Source organism: Coffea arabica, chromosome 2c (genome assembly GCF_036785885.1).
Source record: "Coffea arabica cultivar ET-39 chromosome 2c, Coffea Arabica ET-39 HiFi, whole genome shotgun sequence".
Classification (NCBI taxonomy): Eukaryota; Viridiplantae; Streptophyta; class Magnoliopsida; order Gentianales; family Rubiaceae; genus Coffea; species Coffea arabica.
The window spans coordinates 11,668,729-11,686,215 of NC_092312.1; the positions used below are offsets into that span (position 1 = coordinate 11,668,729).

The 17,487-nt window shown below is 38.1% G+C and overlaps 2 pseudogenes; one reads left to right on the forward strand and one right to left on the reverse strand.

Annotated features, from left to right (window-relative positions):
* The first annotated feature begins 428 nt into the window (after nt 1–428).
* LOC113726007 (uncharacterized) lies at nt 429–14,853 on the forward strand (annotated as a pseudogene).
* On the reverse strand, nt 7,906–8,471 carry LOC113726006 (large ribosomal subunit protein eL43-like; annotated as a pseudogene).
* Nucleotides 14,854–17,487: the final 2,634 nt, after the last annotated feature.

Here is a 17,487-nt window from a genome sequence, read left to right on the forward strand (position 1 = left end):
CTATACATATTAAGCCGTGACGCCAGTTTTAGGGTGTCGAAAGATTAAGCATAACAACTCTACTTCCTTAATCCTAAATTTCAGGTATTCTCTATCTATCATTAGTGCAGTTTTCTAATTAGTTTATTAATAGTATTGGCTTTTGTTTTATAAAAAAAAAAAAAAAATTAGGTATTTGGAGAGTTTGTTTGTAAGTTTCTCCGTAGTGCTATTAGAATCCTTTAATAAATTACAATGTGCTAGTAATTCCACTTGTCAATGATTCTTTCCTTACTAGTTACTACTACTAGGAATTTTTTATTTATTGCCTTTTTTGAATGAATTTTTTTTTTTTTTTTTTTTGGATTCGAACAATTAGTGGCAAAAATATTATTATTATAGTAGTACAAGTTGCATATGTAGTGCAAGCTGCGGTGCATGCCCACTCACCAAAAAGGTGAAACAAACAAAAACAGACGACATCGCGGGAAGTTAGGAGTGCGGAACTCGTCTTACTATATAGTATATACCCACGCAGACTAGCAGAGTAGTAGTAGTAAGGAGCAAGGGGGATTGCACCGCACCAGGGAAAGAAACGAGAGGTGGAAAAATGATCTCAAAGACATGGAAAATTGGGGCTCTCTTGCCAATTCTTGTATCTGTTGCTGTTCTCTTCCTTCATATCCCTTTCAAGGTTTAATATTCTTCTGTTTTCTTCTCTGTTTTTTTCTGTAGTTTTTTTGTTTTTTGGGGAACTATTATGGATTTCAATCAATGGTCCCGTAATGGAACAAAGTCTGAAGCTTTTATTCCATATACCAAATGAATAGTAGAATCAGTTTAAATTGCAAGCATACTCAAACTTTCATAGCGTGTGCAGAGCATAGCCGTTAGGCCTGTTAAGGGTCTTCTTCTTTCGTTTTAGAACAAATTCAGTTTTCACCAACCTTGTCCTCTTTGAAAATGATATGCTAGAGCATGGGGGAGGAAGACATCTACATGGATGTATCACGTATGTTGATATAGGGCTGTGGAATTCTGGATATTATAGACATACATTCTTTTGATAGTTGACAGTGTTGAAAGGAGTGAAATAGGTGGTAATTTGCTTGATATGCAAAATTAGCCTCAGGGGTGGTTAGGGTGGCAATCCTTTGGCATAAGGTCTGCTATTTAATCTCTATTATAAGCAAATCCTCTGCAGAGGCGCAGGGTGTAAATTAGACTAGCTAGCTTGGTACATGGGTTTACATGCTCTTCACAGGTTTTCCAACACCTGAAGTATTATTTCTGCTGCATTTGTATTTACTCTGTAAGCCAAGCCAGATACTAAACCATAAAGTCACAACCTTGCTCTCACTTGAGTTGAGATCATGTTGATGGGGGACTTATTATTGGTTGGACAGCAAAAATTATAGTATGAAATGCTATAATCAAGCTTAGAAGCTTTTTCCTTGGTAATTGTTTGTGTTGTTCGCAAATGAATTGTGGAAATTACTTGCAAGCTAAAAAATACAAAAACTATAGGATGGTTCCTTTCTTATTATCCAACAAGATCAATTTAAGTTATTATATATTAAACATTTTCCATGACTTACCTGTCAAATTTTAATGACAAGTTACATAATTAACATGTATGGGAAGAATATAAACAGTTATCACTTACATTGCTATTTTAGTAGTTGAAATGATTAAATGTCATCAGAGACCATTTATTACCAATTTATTTGCATTAATTCAAATTGATTCTGAAGGATCTGCGCTGCAGCTCTCTGCAAACAGATGCAGTCTTTACCCTCATAGCCATTACTGGATAGCTAGCAAGCGTATTGTAACCCCCAAAGGAATCGTATCGGGTACAGGTGTGTTCATAATTTTCATTATTCAGGACTTCTGAGACAACGTTTGGACCTCTAGGACTGCAAATTGGTGATATTGAATGTTTACTGGAAAATAAGAAAAAAAAAATTTAGAGGGACTTGTAGTAGGTTACCTGCTATACGGTAATTGCAAATTATAAGCATGTTGAATGGATTGTGCAACTAAATAAGTGATACTACTGAATTATTTAGAATATTATAAATGGGAGATACCTTTCAGTGGTAACTTCATTATGAAGACAATCAGTTAAGTATTCACCTACTGTTATGAACGACATATGTTTTCTGTGGTTTGTAATTGAACAGTTGAAATAAAAGGAGGAAGAATAGTATCCGTGCTTGAAGAAGAACATTGGCAAAAGAGTGTCAAGAGTCTGCAAGTTATAGATTATGGGAATGCTGTGATCATGCCTGGTTTGGTTGATGTGTAAGACAGTGCTGTTAGCAGTCTATGTTCGTCTACTTCTTCATTATTTCCTTCTATTTTGCCTTTGTGTTTGACTGTTGGAAGAAACCAAATATTTCTGAGTAACCCTTAACACTTGCAAGTGTACTATTTCTGCAACCTCTTGGTAAGAACTGGAAGTCAGAGAAAAAGATAATTGAACTGCAAGAGGACTTAATGAAACATGTCTTCGAGTATGCTACTGCATACATTTGAAAACCTTGAATACATTCCACTGAGTAGAAACTCACTTTCATTATTTTTCAATTTACCAGTCCCAAAGGTCCTTTTTCGTTTGGGTCAAACTGAGATATAATCAGGTTTTGATGCGGGATGCTTAGATTTGATGTGCAACCCGGATACTCGCTTCAGATTTTCAGTTATAAATGAATGAAGATAGGACTAAAAGTGATTTTATTATAGTCATAATACACATTCAAGGTCCCTTGTTTTCCAGTACTGGAGGTTTCTCTTCAAAACCATTTTATGCAAGGAACTGTAGAATCTATTTATTGTGATTATCCAATCAATCTTCCAAAATGGATTATTGACCTGTATAAAAGAAGAAAGGATAAAAAAAATGAAAATGAATAATCTTTGTTGCTATGTCACGTTTTAGTATTTGTAGCACAGTGGACTTGTTTCTTTTGGAATAGTATTTTAGTTTGAACTTGCACTGCCACCTGTCTGCCTTTGTATATTAATTTCTCATGCAACATGCCTTTTCACTTGCTTACTCTAATTTTGATGAACACAGTTAAATTACGTTGAACACCTTTAGTTGTCCTTTGTTCTGCTTCTTATTTCCCTTTGAAAGTAATAGGATGCTTCCCAAGTTTGACTTACGTGCAAATTGCAATGGTTCAATTCTTATGAGCTGTCTCCAAACTTGTCCCAAGTAAAAGATGGTATAATAATGCAGGCATGCCCATCTTGATGACCCTGGAAAGGAAGAATGGGAAGGATTTCCTTCAGGGACAAGAGCTGCTGCGGCTGGTATATACATTGTATTCCTTATCTGTCTTCCTGTTTTAAGTACATTGTTGTAAGCATGTACTCTTCTTCTTCTAAGAAGAATTCTGTTAGCATGATAAATTTCTGCCGGAAGTCATGGAGCATGAAGGTTTATGTGGTTATATAAAGTTGAACCATTTTCCATCATCAGACCCTATCCCGATTTGTTTACCTACTACAAAAAGTGCTCTTCATTGGTCAGTTTGCCAAGCTTGAATGATCTTACTTAAGTATATACTGCTATTTGATGTGGAATATTGTTTACTAAGTTAAAGTTCATTTACTCCACAAATCCATGTTGATCTATTTTCCAACATTGACCCGTGAATAATGTGCCTTACCATTTCCTTGCAGGTGGGATTACAACACTGATCGACATGCCTCTTAATAGTGTTCCATCTACTGTTTCTGAAGAAACTCTTGGACTTAAGGTATAGATATCTCACTTAATTTGCTTAGATGGCACTGTTAAAATTGATTCTTTCCAGTTAAATTTGATATTCCTGAGTCATAATTTCTCATCTGTCTTAACAGCTCCAGGCTGCAGCAGGAAGGATATATATTGATGTTGGTATGCATTTCTAATTATACGTTGACATGTTAAGTTTTCATGGTTAACAATTAAGCTCTTCCACCCACAGGTTTTTGGGGAGGTCTGGTACCAGAAAATGCCTTCAATGCAAGTTCTCTGGAGGGTCTCCTGAAGGCAGGAGCTCTTGGCCTGAAGGTATCTTGTTCTGATATTCTTAACCATTTTTCTTGTCCATTCTACCAGGATGGGGATGTTATAGAATGCATTAAGCAGGATGACTTTGAGTAATGAAATTAGAACAGCCAATATGAGTGGAGTTATCATCAAAAGTCATGCGATTTGGTTATCTCCTGAAACGTCAATTCCTGTTTCTATCTAACACAATTTGACCTTTTTTTTTCTATCTCCTGTAGTCCTTCATGTGTCCGTCTGGAATTAATGACTTTCCTATGACGAATATAAGCCATATTAAGGTAATCTGATTTATGTGATCCCCATTGTGAATATTTCTAGATACATTAACGTGTGATGTTTATTTATGCATGGAAGCCTTCCATTGCATATTTGGACTTGGTTTCGTGTTCTATTTGCTCTGTTCACTATGTAGTATGCACTCAATGTTTTATCCTTGTTATCCACCCAGAATTTATCTAATATGTATTTCTCCTTTAGGAAGGACTCCTTGTATTGGCAAAATACAGAAGGCCTCTCCTTGTGCATGCAGAAATTCCACAAGATGATGCAGGTTACTTGGAAAACAAAGATGGTCGTGACAATCCTAGATCTTATGATGTATATCTTAAGTCAAGGCCTGCTTCTTGGTAAAACATTGAAAAATTAATATTTCTATGGCCTACTTCATAAGTCTGGGTCTCCCAGAAACTTGTATTGTATTGATACATATGCTGTATGGATATGGTTACATACTGAGTTAAATTTTCTGAAGTGCAAATCTAATATGTGCATACCTTGATTTGATCAAGATCTCTTGAGTCTCTTATTATCTGATATTTTCTTTCATTGAATCCCCTTCATTTGTAATCAGGGAAGAAGCCGCTATCAAGGATCTTTTAACTGTATCAAAAGACACAAGAACAGGTGGCCCTGCAGAAGGGGCTCATCTTCACATTGTTCATCTGTCAGATGCAAGATCTTCATTTGAGCTCATTAAGGTACTCTTTGTTTTGTTTCATTTTGTTGTTTAGAATTCAACAATGCGACCTGCTAGCTAACTTTGAGTGCATTTTCAATATGGCTTTGCTTGTAAAATGATCCTTTCTATCTGTCTATAATGGTGAATGCGTCTTGAAACGCGCAAAGCCCTGGCAAATGATGTACTTAGTCAATTGACATTTACATTTGAAGTACATCATAGAGTTATTCCACAAAATTTTGCATGTATTAAGTTTATGATTTGATAGAATGTTTCAGTGGAGAAGCCGAATGAAAATAGGTCTTGCAAATTTTCAAGATTAATTTTAGCTCCCATCTTCTTCTCCCAGTTCATGCGGAAATTTTTGCTTCTTATTTGGACAAATAACCTTTTCACCTTTCCGAGCTTTTCCTATTAGACTACAGTTCTAGATTATTGCAAAATGTCACAGTGAATTTTATGTATCAAATATTTAGGAGTGAGCAATGATAAATAGGGACGGAAGGAGGGCAATTCTTATCATAACTTGAGTACTCTGACTTCTTTCAGTTTGATTATTCCGCTTTAACTCACTTGGTTATGATATTCAATATTCTGCCATTTTAAATTGTTATCTGCTCATTGCATTACTATATATTCTGTGCGCTCAGTACTTTAATTCTACTTCTCCAGGAAGCAAAGAAAAGTGGCGACAGCATGACTGTTGAAACTTGCCCCCACTATCTAGCTTTTTCAGCTGAAAAGATCCCAGATGGAGACACTCGCTTTAAGTGTGCTCCACCTATTCGTGATGCTGCAAATAAAGAAAAGCTGTGGGCAGCTTTGATAGTAGTTTTCAAACTCATAATGCCTAAATTTGTGTATTTCTTGTGGTTCAAATGGTTCACAAATGTGATTCTTGGTTTCTCTCAGGATGGGGATATTGACATGTTAAGCTCAGACCACTCACCATCAGCACCACAACTCAAACTTTTCAATGAAGGTGATTTCTTGAGGGCATGGGGCGGCATATCTTCTTTGCAGGTCAGCGTGCTTAAAAGTTGATATTTAAGAATCCCTCTAAGTACTGGATTCTTTTTTTTCTTCTTCTTCTTCTTTTTTTTTTTTAATGTTTACATTTGTTTTGATTTTGGTAAACGTAACTCTGCACTAAAGGAAATCATGAAGCTACCTACCTACTACTCTGATATGGTAGCTACCATGGCATAACATGCCCTTATGCCCTTTGTGTAGGAAGGAAGGCCCCTAACAAGGGGGAAGGTGTTGGGCTTCGACAAGCATATCCAATGACCTGAATTCTTTAACATTTGAAAAAATTATCCAAATCAAAACGTTATTCATTTTCTAAGCATATTGCATCCACCTTGAACTCTCTGATTCAAGTGTAGTTTTGTGAACAGAACCCTCCGAAGTCCACAAAATCAGCTTTTGCAAATCTGAAGCTAAGGCCCAATAAACTTTATACAGTTAGGCAAACTGGCAAAGCTACTGTGTTAACAGTCAGCTGTTTCGTCCATTTAGACCATCCCTAATAAACTGGACTATGTAAGCATGATGTCACAACTAAATTGAAAAGTAAAGCAAAGAACTGCAAATAACATAAAAAGCATTTGAATCAATTAAGAGAACTGTTTCGTAGAACTGCAGGTTTATGGTCCTCACCCCTTTCACAACATGCTTAACGGTTCAAAACAAAAAAATCACGTCTTTCAACAAGTCTTTTTGAATCAAGGAGAGAATCCCTTTTCATGTTACTGTAGATTGCATTTAAAACTAACACAAAATACTGATTCTGGTTCCTTTTTGGTTTTTCAAATCATCGCTCCGTTTAGATTGGCCATTTTTTCAAAAACAAGTTTTTCAAATACAATGTTATAGTAATACAAAATAATTTAAAAAACATTTCATCCATATAATATATCAAATATTTCAAAAAATTTTTATAGCAAAAATTTTTCATATACACTGCTATAGTAAAATTTTTCAAAAACACCCCCAAAAAAGTCACTAATGATATGTGTCGTTATTCTATTGTTTGGGCTGATCACAGGTCTCTCACTCTCTCTGTGTCTCATATTCATGCATGTCTATTTGCAGTTCGTACTTCCTGTGACTTGGTCATATGGGCAGAAATATGGAATTACGCTCGAACAATTAGCTTCATGGTGGAGTGAAAAGCCTGCTAAACTTGCTGGCTTAAGTTATAAGGTAATATTTCCACCGTTGTGAGGAAAACTAATGGAAGTGAAATTCCCATCTGCTTTTCTGGGTCACTAATAACTTTCAATCAAGTGCCATGCATGAGAATTGTGTCATTTAATTTCACAGTCATATTTTTCTGACGCTGATATCAGAATACATAGAACCTCTTCAGGGGCTTTCCCAAAGACCAAGGTTTTATTTTTTTTCTGTAATTTTAACTGGTAAACAATCCGAATATTGTGCAGGGAGCAATTTCAATTGGCTATGAAGCAGATTTTGTGGTATGGGAACCAGAAGTGGAATTTGACCTTGATGAGAACCATCCTGTATATCATAAGCATCCTGTAAGTTCTCACTTCCTCACCACTCTGTCTGTTTATCTGTATGATCGACATACTGCTTGTAATTTCTCTTTGTGGTACTTCTTTTCCAAAGAATGCACCCTGGTTTGGCACCGTGGGCTTGAATGTGTGTTATTCTATGATCAAATTTCTTTGGTATGGTCATAGTATAAGGCCATTTGATAGTAAAAATCACATACATACTCAATCTGGATAGCCTTACTTTCTTCGGAGTTTGGACTGCACGTACTGATTCAAATATTGCCTTTTATATTAAAATATTAAAGAAAGTGTTAGTTTTAATAGTTTTCCAAAAGTATAGAAATACATTAAGAAGTCGACTTCAGCTATCTCAGACCAAAACTTTTAGTATTTATTCTCCTTTTCACCAAAATTCATCTAAGGTCGCTTCTTCAATCTACTGATGATGCTCCTGACCATCACGGCTGTAGCAGTGTTTAACATGTAAGCACCGCCTGCTTTGACTTTGCCAGTGTTATTGCATCCCCAAATTCCAACAGCCTTCATTTTTACCACCCAGTTTTCACAGAACTGGTGCTAGCTGTGCTGACTGATTTCATCTTTTTAATCAGCTTTCTCACACTGGCACCACAACAGGTATTAAATTTCCCAAGAATACTCACCTTCTTGGTTTTCTTAGTCATGTTGAACAGCTGGGAAGACTCACAGGGACGAGGGGGTCGAAGGTTGGACCCTCAAAATCACCAGACTTCCTTAATTTTTATAGGGAACTGTTTCCAATAGGAAAACCCAACCAACAAATATGCTTTGTATTGGGAAGGGAAGAAGGAGAAAATCTTTTGGAGAATGAAAGTTGACTGAAGTTGACTTCTGTACATAAGTGGTTTTAAATTAACTGTGTTTTTTTTTTTTTTAAGTTCCAGTAAGAAGGCGATATCTTTGGTAAAAATCCCCAGGGCTTTGGTTGTGAGTTATATATTGTAAATCAGATGGATGTTGTATTGGCTCATAAACTTCCATGGTGAGTGACGAACATGCTTCTTCCAATGAAAAAAATGACCTCTCAATTCTTCCATTCCTTCTGCAGACTATCTCGGCGTACATTGGATCTAGACTCTCAGGAAAAGTTTTGGCTACCTTTGTGAGGGGAAACCTTGTTTACAATGAAGGAAAGCATGCTCTTGCGTGTGGTTCCCCAATCCTTGCAACACTATAAGGAAATCGTACCTTTGGTAATTTCATGGTTCTTCTACCTGTCTTTTTCAGTTCTTCCACTTACCTTTTGCTGCTTTGAACCTGTGTTGTTTCTTTTTGTCAAATACGCTGATCGCTGATTCTTGAATTTCTTTAGGTAGTCGGAGTATTATTGCGTGGTACGCATATTGCCGCACGGGTTGCTCAACTGAGGATTCTTCATTGCACTTGTGAATTGACTGGAGGAGGAGCTCTGGCGGAAGGGGTCATCCTGAAGCATGTAAATTTGGGATTTAGCATCATGTTCATACTTCATTGATGCCTGGATTTGTCTATAGCTGTATCCTAAGCTGTCAATGCAGCTGTCGAACACTAATTCCATAGTCTGTCTAGGAGGAGTTGACATTGAAATGAATGGCATTCTGATTTCCAAACAAAAATTTCTGCAATTTTGCATTGCGGTTTTGAGTTGGTCAACTGTATCTAACATGCATCAATTTAGATTTGAGAGAAGTAACCGGCTTCATCCATTCATTATTTCTGTTGCCAATGTCACACTACTAATAATGAATGTTCCCCAGCAGAATCAGAATGGTTTAGGAGCCAATAGGCAATAACGATGATATCTTCAAAATTAAGGATTATTAGTATTTCATTAGAAACCAACTTTAGCAAAGTTGTCATGGGATAAATCGGACCTTACTAGGATGTCTTTTTTTTTTTTTTTTTCATTATGTTTTAAAATTTGTTGTATGGGACTTTACTTGGAAGCTAAGAACACTAGTCATCTTATTTTGCCAGATGATCAAAAAATTCTGGTGATGGATATTACGCCATGTTCCCATGCAGCCCACCTTAGCTAATTGGAGCCAAAACCTTCCCTCCAATTCAGCTTTAGATATAGATATAAGATGTGTTGCTTTCTATGAATTCCCATCAAAATTCAAATTATAGTTTCAATAATGAAATTCTGCAGCAACTTTATCGCTCTCAATAAGCCTCCACCCTACCGCACACCCTTCCCCTGCAACTACCCCAAGTCCGTCAGACGCCTCCGCATTTCCGTCTCCGCTGACTCGACTCAGCGTCTGCAACTCGCCCAATCACTCCAGTCCGAGGCTCTTCGAATTCTAGAATGGCCCGCCGTCTGCGCCCAGCTTGCCGCATTCACCTCCACGTCAATGGGCCTTGCTGCCGCCCAGTCGGCCAGGATTCCACTGGGGCGAAGCCCAGAAGAGAGCAGGACTCTCCTGGCCCAAACATCCGCGGCCCTGGCCATTCCTCGGCCGTTGGACTTTTCCGGGATAGAGGACGTTTCCGTCTTGGTTGATTCTGCAGTGGCCGGAAACTTGCTGACGATTCAAGAGCTGTGTTTGTTTAAACGGACTCTTGCGTCAGCTAGACATTTGGTCGAACAGGTGGAAGAGTTTTCAGTGGACAGTAATTCCTCTGAGAGGTAACTTTTTGAAGATGAAGTAAAGTTTTAACTGCATTAATTTAACTGAGTTATAGTCCAGCTTGTGCTACTCCGAGTAGATTAATTGAGTCGAGCTTGGTCGAGCGCAGTACCCGAGTCGCGAGCTCATTGAGTTTGAGCTTAATCGAGCTTCGTGTATTTTTATATTTGAGTTACATAGTACAAACCTGACACAAGGACGAGAAGTATTTTTATGGAAGCTCGAAGGCTTGAGTTTTGACCATCAACCCCTACCTGTCGATTAAAAAATGGGATTTGAGAGGAGCCAAAAAGCTAGCGGATCAGAAAGATTTGTATGGAATGTCCTACTCCTGCCTGAGCTTTCCAATCAACCAATCCCCTATTTGAGGGACATCTGTGTTAGGCAGGCCCAGAAAAACGTGTGGTCAAAATATTTGAGCATTTTGTTGTATTCAAGCCGGCCTAGAGCTCTTTCATTAACTCAACGATTTGAGCTCAAGCTTGGTTTGGCAGGTCAATAAGTCTGACTTGACTTGACTTGATTGCATCCTTGGCACAACTGATTCTGGAGGAGTGCGGGTTTATCTTCAAATCTAGTAACAACAATGGTTGAAAGCTGTAAACTCATCTTGCTATGATCTTAGTATGCTTATATGTGGGCATGTTTTTGTTGCATGTCTAAATAGCTATTGCTTTTTGTATGGCAGTTTGACATCGTCGAGGGAATGCATGTACATCCTATGGATGGATTGTCATCATGGCTTGGGTAGGGCTCTAAAATAGGTTTCTGGAGGAGTTGTAAAAGTGGGAGTGGAAGTGATAGTTATAGCAATTCATTGTTCTTTAACATAAGTGATGTAGAAGCTGCTGCATATTAATTTTAACAGCTATGGGACGGACTCATAGGATTCTATCTCTCCTTGTATTCAAACAGGTGCTCTCCTCTTCTTGATGTCCTTCAAAGTGTCAATTTCCTGGTGCAGTTGGAGGAAAAAATAGATTTCTGTATCGATTGTAAATTTTCAGTAGTGCTTGACAGAGCTAGTGAGGAGTTGGAGCTTATTAGGTCAGAAAGGAAGAGGAATATGGACAATCTGGAATCCATGCTGAAGCAAACAGCAACCCAGATGTTTCAGGCTGGTGGAATTGACAAACCATTGGTTACCAAACGTCGATCAAGGATGTGTGTGGCAGTTAGAGCTTCCCATAGGTCGCTGCTCCCAGATGGCGTTGTTCTAAATGTTAGCAGCTCAGGAGCAACATATTTCATGGAGCCTAAGGAGGCCATTAACTTGAACAATGAAGAAGTGAGGCTATTAGATGAGGAGAAGCTCGAGGAACGTGTGATCTTAAGCCTACTAACATCTGAGATTGTGCAATCAAATTCAGAGATAAAGTATTTACTGGACAGAATATTGGATTTAGATCTTGCATTCGCTAGAGCTGCTCATGCGAAATGGATCAATGGGGTTTGTCCAGTTCTAAGTTCAGAAAGTTTTGGGAAATCTGGATTGAGTTCTTTATTAGTAGACATTCGAGGCATACAACATCCTTTGCTGCTAGCACCCTTTTTGACAAAATTGTCTGACCTTGTTCCATCTGAATCCAGAAACTCAGCTAAATTGTATCAAAGGAATGACTTCTTCAATTCCAAAACAGTTTCTCCTGTTCCTGTTGATATCAAGATTGGGTATAATATAAAAGTCGTCGTAATTTCGGGACCTAATACGGGTGGCAAAACTGCATCCATGAAAACTCTAGGACTAGCTTCCGTTATGTCAAAAGCTGGCATGTATTTGCCTGCTCAGGACAATCCGCAGCTGCCGTGGTTTGATTTGATTCTGGCAGATATTGGAGATCATCAGGTAGTAGATTCTTTCTGGCCCTTTATAGTTTTATATCTCTTCTCGATTTTATTCCTTGTCTCTGTTTAATGGCTTCGCATTTTTCATATTTGGTTGAAGTCGCTTGAACAAAGTCTCTCAACTTTTAGTGGGCACATTTCAAGGCTTTGTAAAATTTTGGAAACTGCATCCAGAAAGTCTCTGGTCCTTATTGATGAAATTGGAAGTGGGACTGATCCTTCGGAAGGTGTAGCTCTCTCTGCCAGCATTTTAAAATATATTGTTGATCGGGTCAAGTTAGCTGTTGTCACTACCCATTATGCTGACTTGACTCAACTCAAAGGTAAAGATAGTAGGTTCGAAAATGCTGCAATGGAGTTTTCCCTGGAGACATTACAGCCTACCTATCGGATGCTTTGGGGAAGCGCAGGAGAATCCAATGCCATAAGCGTTGCTGAAAGAATTGGCTTTGATGAGAAGATAATTAACCGTGCCCAAGCATGGATAAACAAGTTGACCCCAGAGAAGGTGCAGATGCAGAAAGGTTTGCTGTACCAGTCACTAATGGAAGAAAGAAACAGATTAGAAATTCAAGCAAATAAAGCTGCATCTCTTCACTTGGATGTTATGAGCATTTATTATGAGGTATGTAAGTTGCACGATTGTAAATATTTAATCTTTGAGAAAAGAGATACTTGTTATGAGACAATATGCAATGAAAATGTTTTTCTCCTATTTTATTGCTGTCCTTGATTACCATATATACCCTGCTTCCTTCATTCATGTTTATCGTCACATAAGTTGCACAAAAAGCTAAAGTGCCTGCATATAACACTAGCATAACATGTTTACTTGTATTGGTGGGCAAGGAATGGCTTTTCTCTTCTCTTGGCAACTTCTGTTGCCCATGATATCTATCATTCTTTATTTCAATTTCTCAACCTATACATGCATCCATTTATGTGCATGTGTTTTATTGATGCACTACGTGCTATAACATATAGGTGAGTACATCATATAATGTACAGGAGTATTTTCCCCTTTTGTTTCACTTCAATTTTTAGATAGGTGGAAAGCGGTGAATACTCTTCTTTGTTACGTCACAGTTTGCACCCTCTTTTGCTTCATAAGTTTCTGTTTACTCCATTTTTCCTTCCTAAATTGAAGATAAGAAATGCAGCAGATGACCTTGAAGGGCGCGAGGCAACTCTTAAGACAAAGGAAACCCAACAGATCCAACAGGAATTGAAGGCAGTGAAGAAAGAAATTGAAGATATAGTGCATGAATTTGAGAACCAACTTAAAAATGCTGATGCAGATAAGTACAATCTGCTGCTGAAGAAAGCAGAATCTGCAATTGCATCCATTGTTGAAACTCATCAGCCTACTGATGGTCTTTCTATTGGGAATTCGGACGGTAGGTTGTATGTACCACAGCCTGGTGAGCAAGTGTATGTCAAGGGACTTGGGAAAAAGTTGGCTACTGTAATTGAAGCACCTGGAGATGATGACATGGTCCTCGTCCAACATGGAAAAGTCAGAGTACGTGTGAATAAAAACAGTGTAGGAGCTCTTGCAAATGCGGATATTAGTGGTGGAACAGCTTCTAATCAGGTATGAGGAGTAACATCAAATTTGTTAATTATTGGCGATTTTCCAAAGTTCTTAATATATTGTCCTTAGGCATGATGTTACAAAATTTTCAGCATTTTTTTTACAATGCTACTTTATTAGAGGATTATCGTTTTTTTTTTGGGTCAGTCAGCCTTTGGGAACACACGTCTTCATTAATTTCTCAATTTGGACATATCATGGACAGTTGATCTGAAATTGGATATTACTTACGAGAGGAAACTAGGACTGCATGTGGACATCAGCTCTCTGCATCAGTTAAACAGAAGAAAATAGGCATTTTCTACACAATTGCCTAAATGTTTTTTTGTATTTTTCATAGCACAATGCTCTCCATTTTTGAAGCAAATCAACAAACAATACCTGCTACTGCTTTGTGGAAAGGCATCTATATTTAAATAGACCAGCTGATGCTTTTAACCATCGGCTGGAACAGATATTGCCCTGTAATGTTTGTTTACCTCCAAAGCCAACAGTTAAACATCCTTGCATGCTTCACCTAATTATGATTTGCTACTTTATGTTAACTAATCGTTCTATATTGGAAAGCTGAGAGATTAAACGTGCTTCTTATGGAACCTGAGGGACTGAATTGGTGCAAAATCCAACTATCGGGTACTAAAAGTGATTAGACATTTAAAGAATTGTCTTTTGGTTTGAGATTTTCATTGTGGATATAACTTCAGTTACATCATATTCCTTCAGGTGTAATTGATTGATCTGCATTGTACTTATTAGTTGAATGTTGCAATTCTCTATCCTGCATTAATTTTGAGATTAAAATGATCAACAATGTGTTGGAGCATACACTACTAAATCTGATGGCAGTGGGTGTACCTGTTGACATTGTAGGGAGTTTTGAGAAACCTCAAGAGCCTTAGGAGCTTCTCCAAAATGAGCAATAGTGAGGAGGTTTCCTATGGACCTGTGTTTCAAACATCCAAGAATACAGTGGACTTACGAGGTATGCGATCTGAGGAAGCTGCTCACTACCTTGAGATGGCCCTCAATTCAAGAGGACCAGGTTCTGTTCTTTTTGTCATACATGGGATGGGCACTGGGGTGGTGAAGGAGCGAGCATTACAGATTCTGAAAAACCATCCACGTGTTGCCAAGTTTGAGCAGGAAAGTCCTATGAATTACGGTTGCACAGTTGCTTATATAAAGTGAATGTTCTTCCATCCCATTTATGAAATGCAATTTTTTTGCCCCTCCTTTGAAGTGGTTGCATTAGCTTATACCGATGCATGTGCATTTGAATGTTTAAGATTTCAAGAGTTAGAGGTCCTGAAATTTAAATCCCATTTCTCCATCTCCGTTTCTTAAATTCTATTTTTCTCTCCTAGAAAAAAAAATTTAAAAATTGTCTCATCGTATTGTCCAAATTAAAGAATAAGTATAGAGGTCTTCTTTTCTTACTAAATACAAAGTGACCTTAGTGCAAAATTAGACCTTGTTTAGAATAGTAATTAAAGTACAGAATACTAATAGAACATCTTTAATTCATCTCTCAAATGATGGTGATATAGTAATAGTATACAAGTTTATAACGTGACATGAACATGGTTCAAGGTGTATTCCACTTTTATTTAAAACAATGTCTATATAAATACGCTGACAATTGGTAGAGTACATGGAAACACGTTTGTGTCATTCCCATCATAAGACGATGAATTATTGCTGTTTGTATTAGGATTTGTAGTTCTATTTTGATGATATTAATAGTTGCAACCTTGTATTTTATGTCTTGGCTGGGAAGAGATGAATTGTCGAGTTGTTCATGTTTTGAATCGACAAATGCGGAGTATTTGTTTGTTAGAGATAAATCTAAGGTGCAATAGATGCAGAATCGAAGCTCATCCCAAATGTTTGTGCTTATTTACCTCCGCATTAGCAGAATTGAAGCTAGCAACTTTTGCTGATACTCGATCAGTAGATAATTGATTGAACATTACTTTTGAAGTATAAATATCGCTGAATCTGTCCAGATTCAGTTCTCATTTATGGAGATAACAAATCATCTAGACAGGTAGACCCTCTTTTAAGTTTTATGTGGCGGATATTAAGGCGTTGCCATTTACGGCTAGCCTAATCGGATTCAGGAGCCAAGGCAGCAGAAGGTTCGTCTGCTGCTTTGTTGTTGTTTGGCCCAGTAGCACCGGTACCGGGAGGAAGATGATGATGATTGGTGTATAGAGTAAAAGGGTGACAATTGTGGCAACTTGGATGTGGCACACACTGATAAGGTCCTCCACCGCCTCCACCACCGCCTCCATTTCCATTCCCGTACCCAGGGCCACCGTAACCAGGCGTCCATCCTGAGCCACCGCCGCCACCTCCATTTCCACCATTGCCAGGGCCACCGTAACCGGGCATGCCTCCAGGACCCGAGCCGCCTCCGCCTCCGCCACCGCCACCATTTCCCGGGCCACCATAACCAGGCATGCCTCCAGAACCTCCACCACCACCACCACCGCCACCGCCACCGCCGCCGCCACCGCCACCTCCTCCGCCACTACCACTTCCGCTGCCTTGTCCATAACCACAGCCAGCCCAAGCACCGTATTGGCACCCACCATCGCTACCTCCGCCATAGTATGGCTCACCCCAGCCACCTAGTGCACGCACCTTGGGTTCATGATCACCAGTGACCAAATTGGCTCTGTGAGCAGAGGACACTGATAAGCTCAGCATAACCGTAAAGGCTACGTAAGCCCAAGTACACGCTGCCATTTTCAGAATTTAGAGGACGTTAAGCTATATTTACTGATTTGATTAACACTTTTGTTTTTATTATTATTATACATTTTGGTCTGTATGTTACATTACATGCACATATTTATAGCAGGAGACTTGAACAGTTTCTTGAGTGCATGGCATTTTCCTGAGAAAGTGGTACAAAATAAGTTGCATAAAACAGAAAGCAACATGTCATGCATTTCGAGTTGGTTCAATTCTGTTGTTCATGTTTATCTGTCACGCCATAAGTGCTTATGGATGGATATCTTGCTCTGGAGTTCCTCAAATTCTTTGAAGAGAATTGATGTATGTGTACAACTATCATCATTCTCCTTGTGAAGTACGTCCAAATTATCTCGTCAATTAGACTGTGTACAGTATATATATATATATATATGGTTCTCTATCTTGGCTCAATCAGAAAAGGAATTCAAAGTCATGATAACTCAGTTTAAAGTTGAAACTAGTCAAGTCATATATGATAATCCAGTTCACACATTTAAAGTTAGTGGATTCATATTTTAACATATTCAAATCATTTGATAATTAAAAATTGAATATTTGAATTAATTAAGTGGCACTGAATTTCCTGGACAAAACTAGTTTTCAAAATTAAACCATAAGTTATTCACTTATTAGCGGATGTGATATATATTCAAATGTATTATATTTAATGTTCAACAATTCAATAATTTAATAGATTCAGATTTCACACCTCAATTTTATCAAACTCACACAGAACCTATTTTTAAAAAAAAAAAAAAAAAACTCAAACAAGTATAGTCATATAGGATCAATTCTCAAATCACTATTGTATGATTATTAAGCAAAGGCGAAGAATCTAAAAATGCCCCCACACCACAGGCCCCCAACTCCCAAGTCCCTGATTGGGAATCTAATCTATATATCACCTCTTCCTCTTGCCTGGCCTTTACCATCTGGCTTGCAGCCATATACAATGGGATCCACGGCGATGTCATGTCTAATGTCTTCAGCTTGGATTTGATCCCTGATTGGCCACAAAAATACAAAGTCAGTCGCTGCACGTCTGTGATTGCAAGAGATAAAAAGTGAATCCTCAACAGCTTTTTGTTTTGTGGATTGGAAAATTA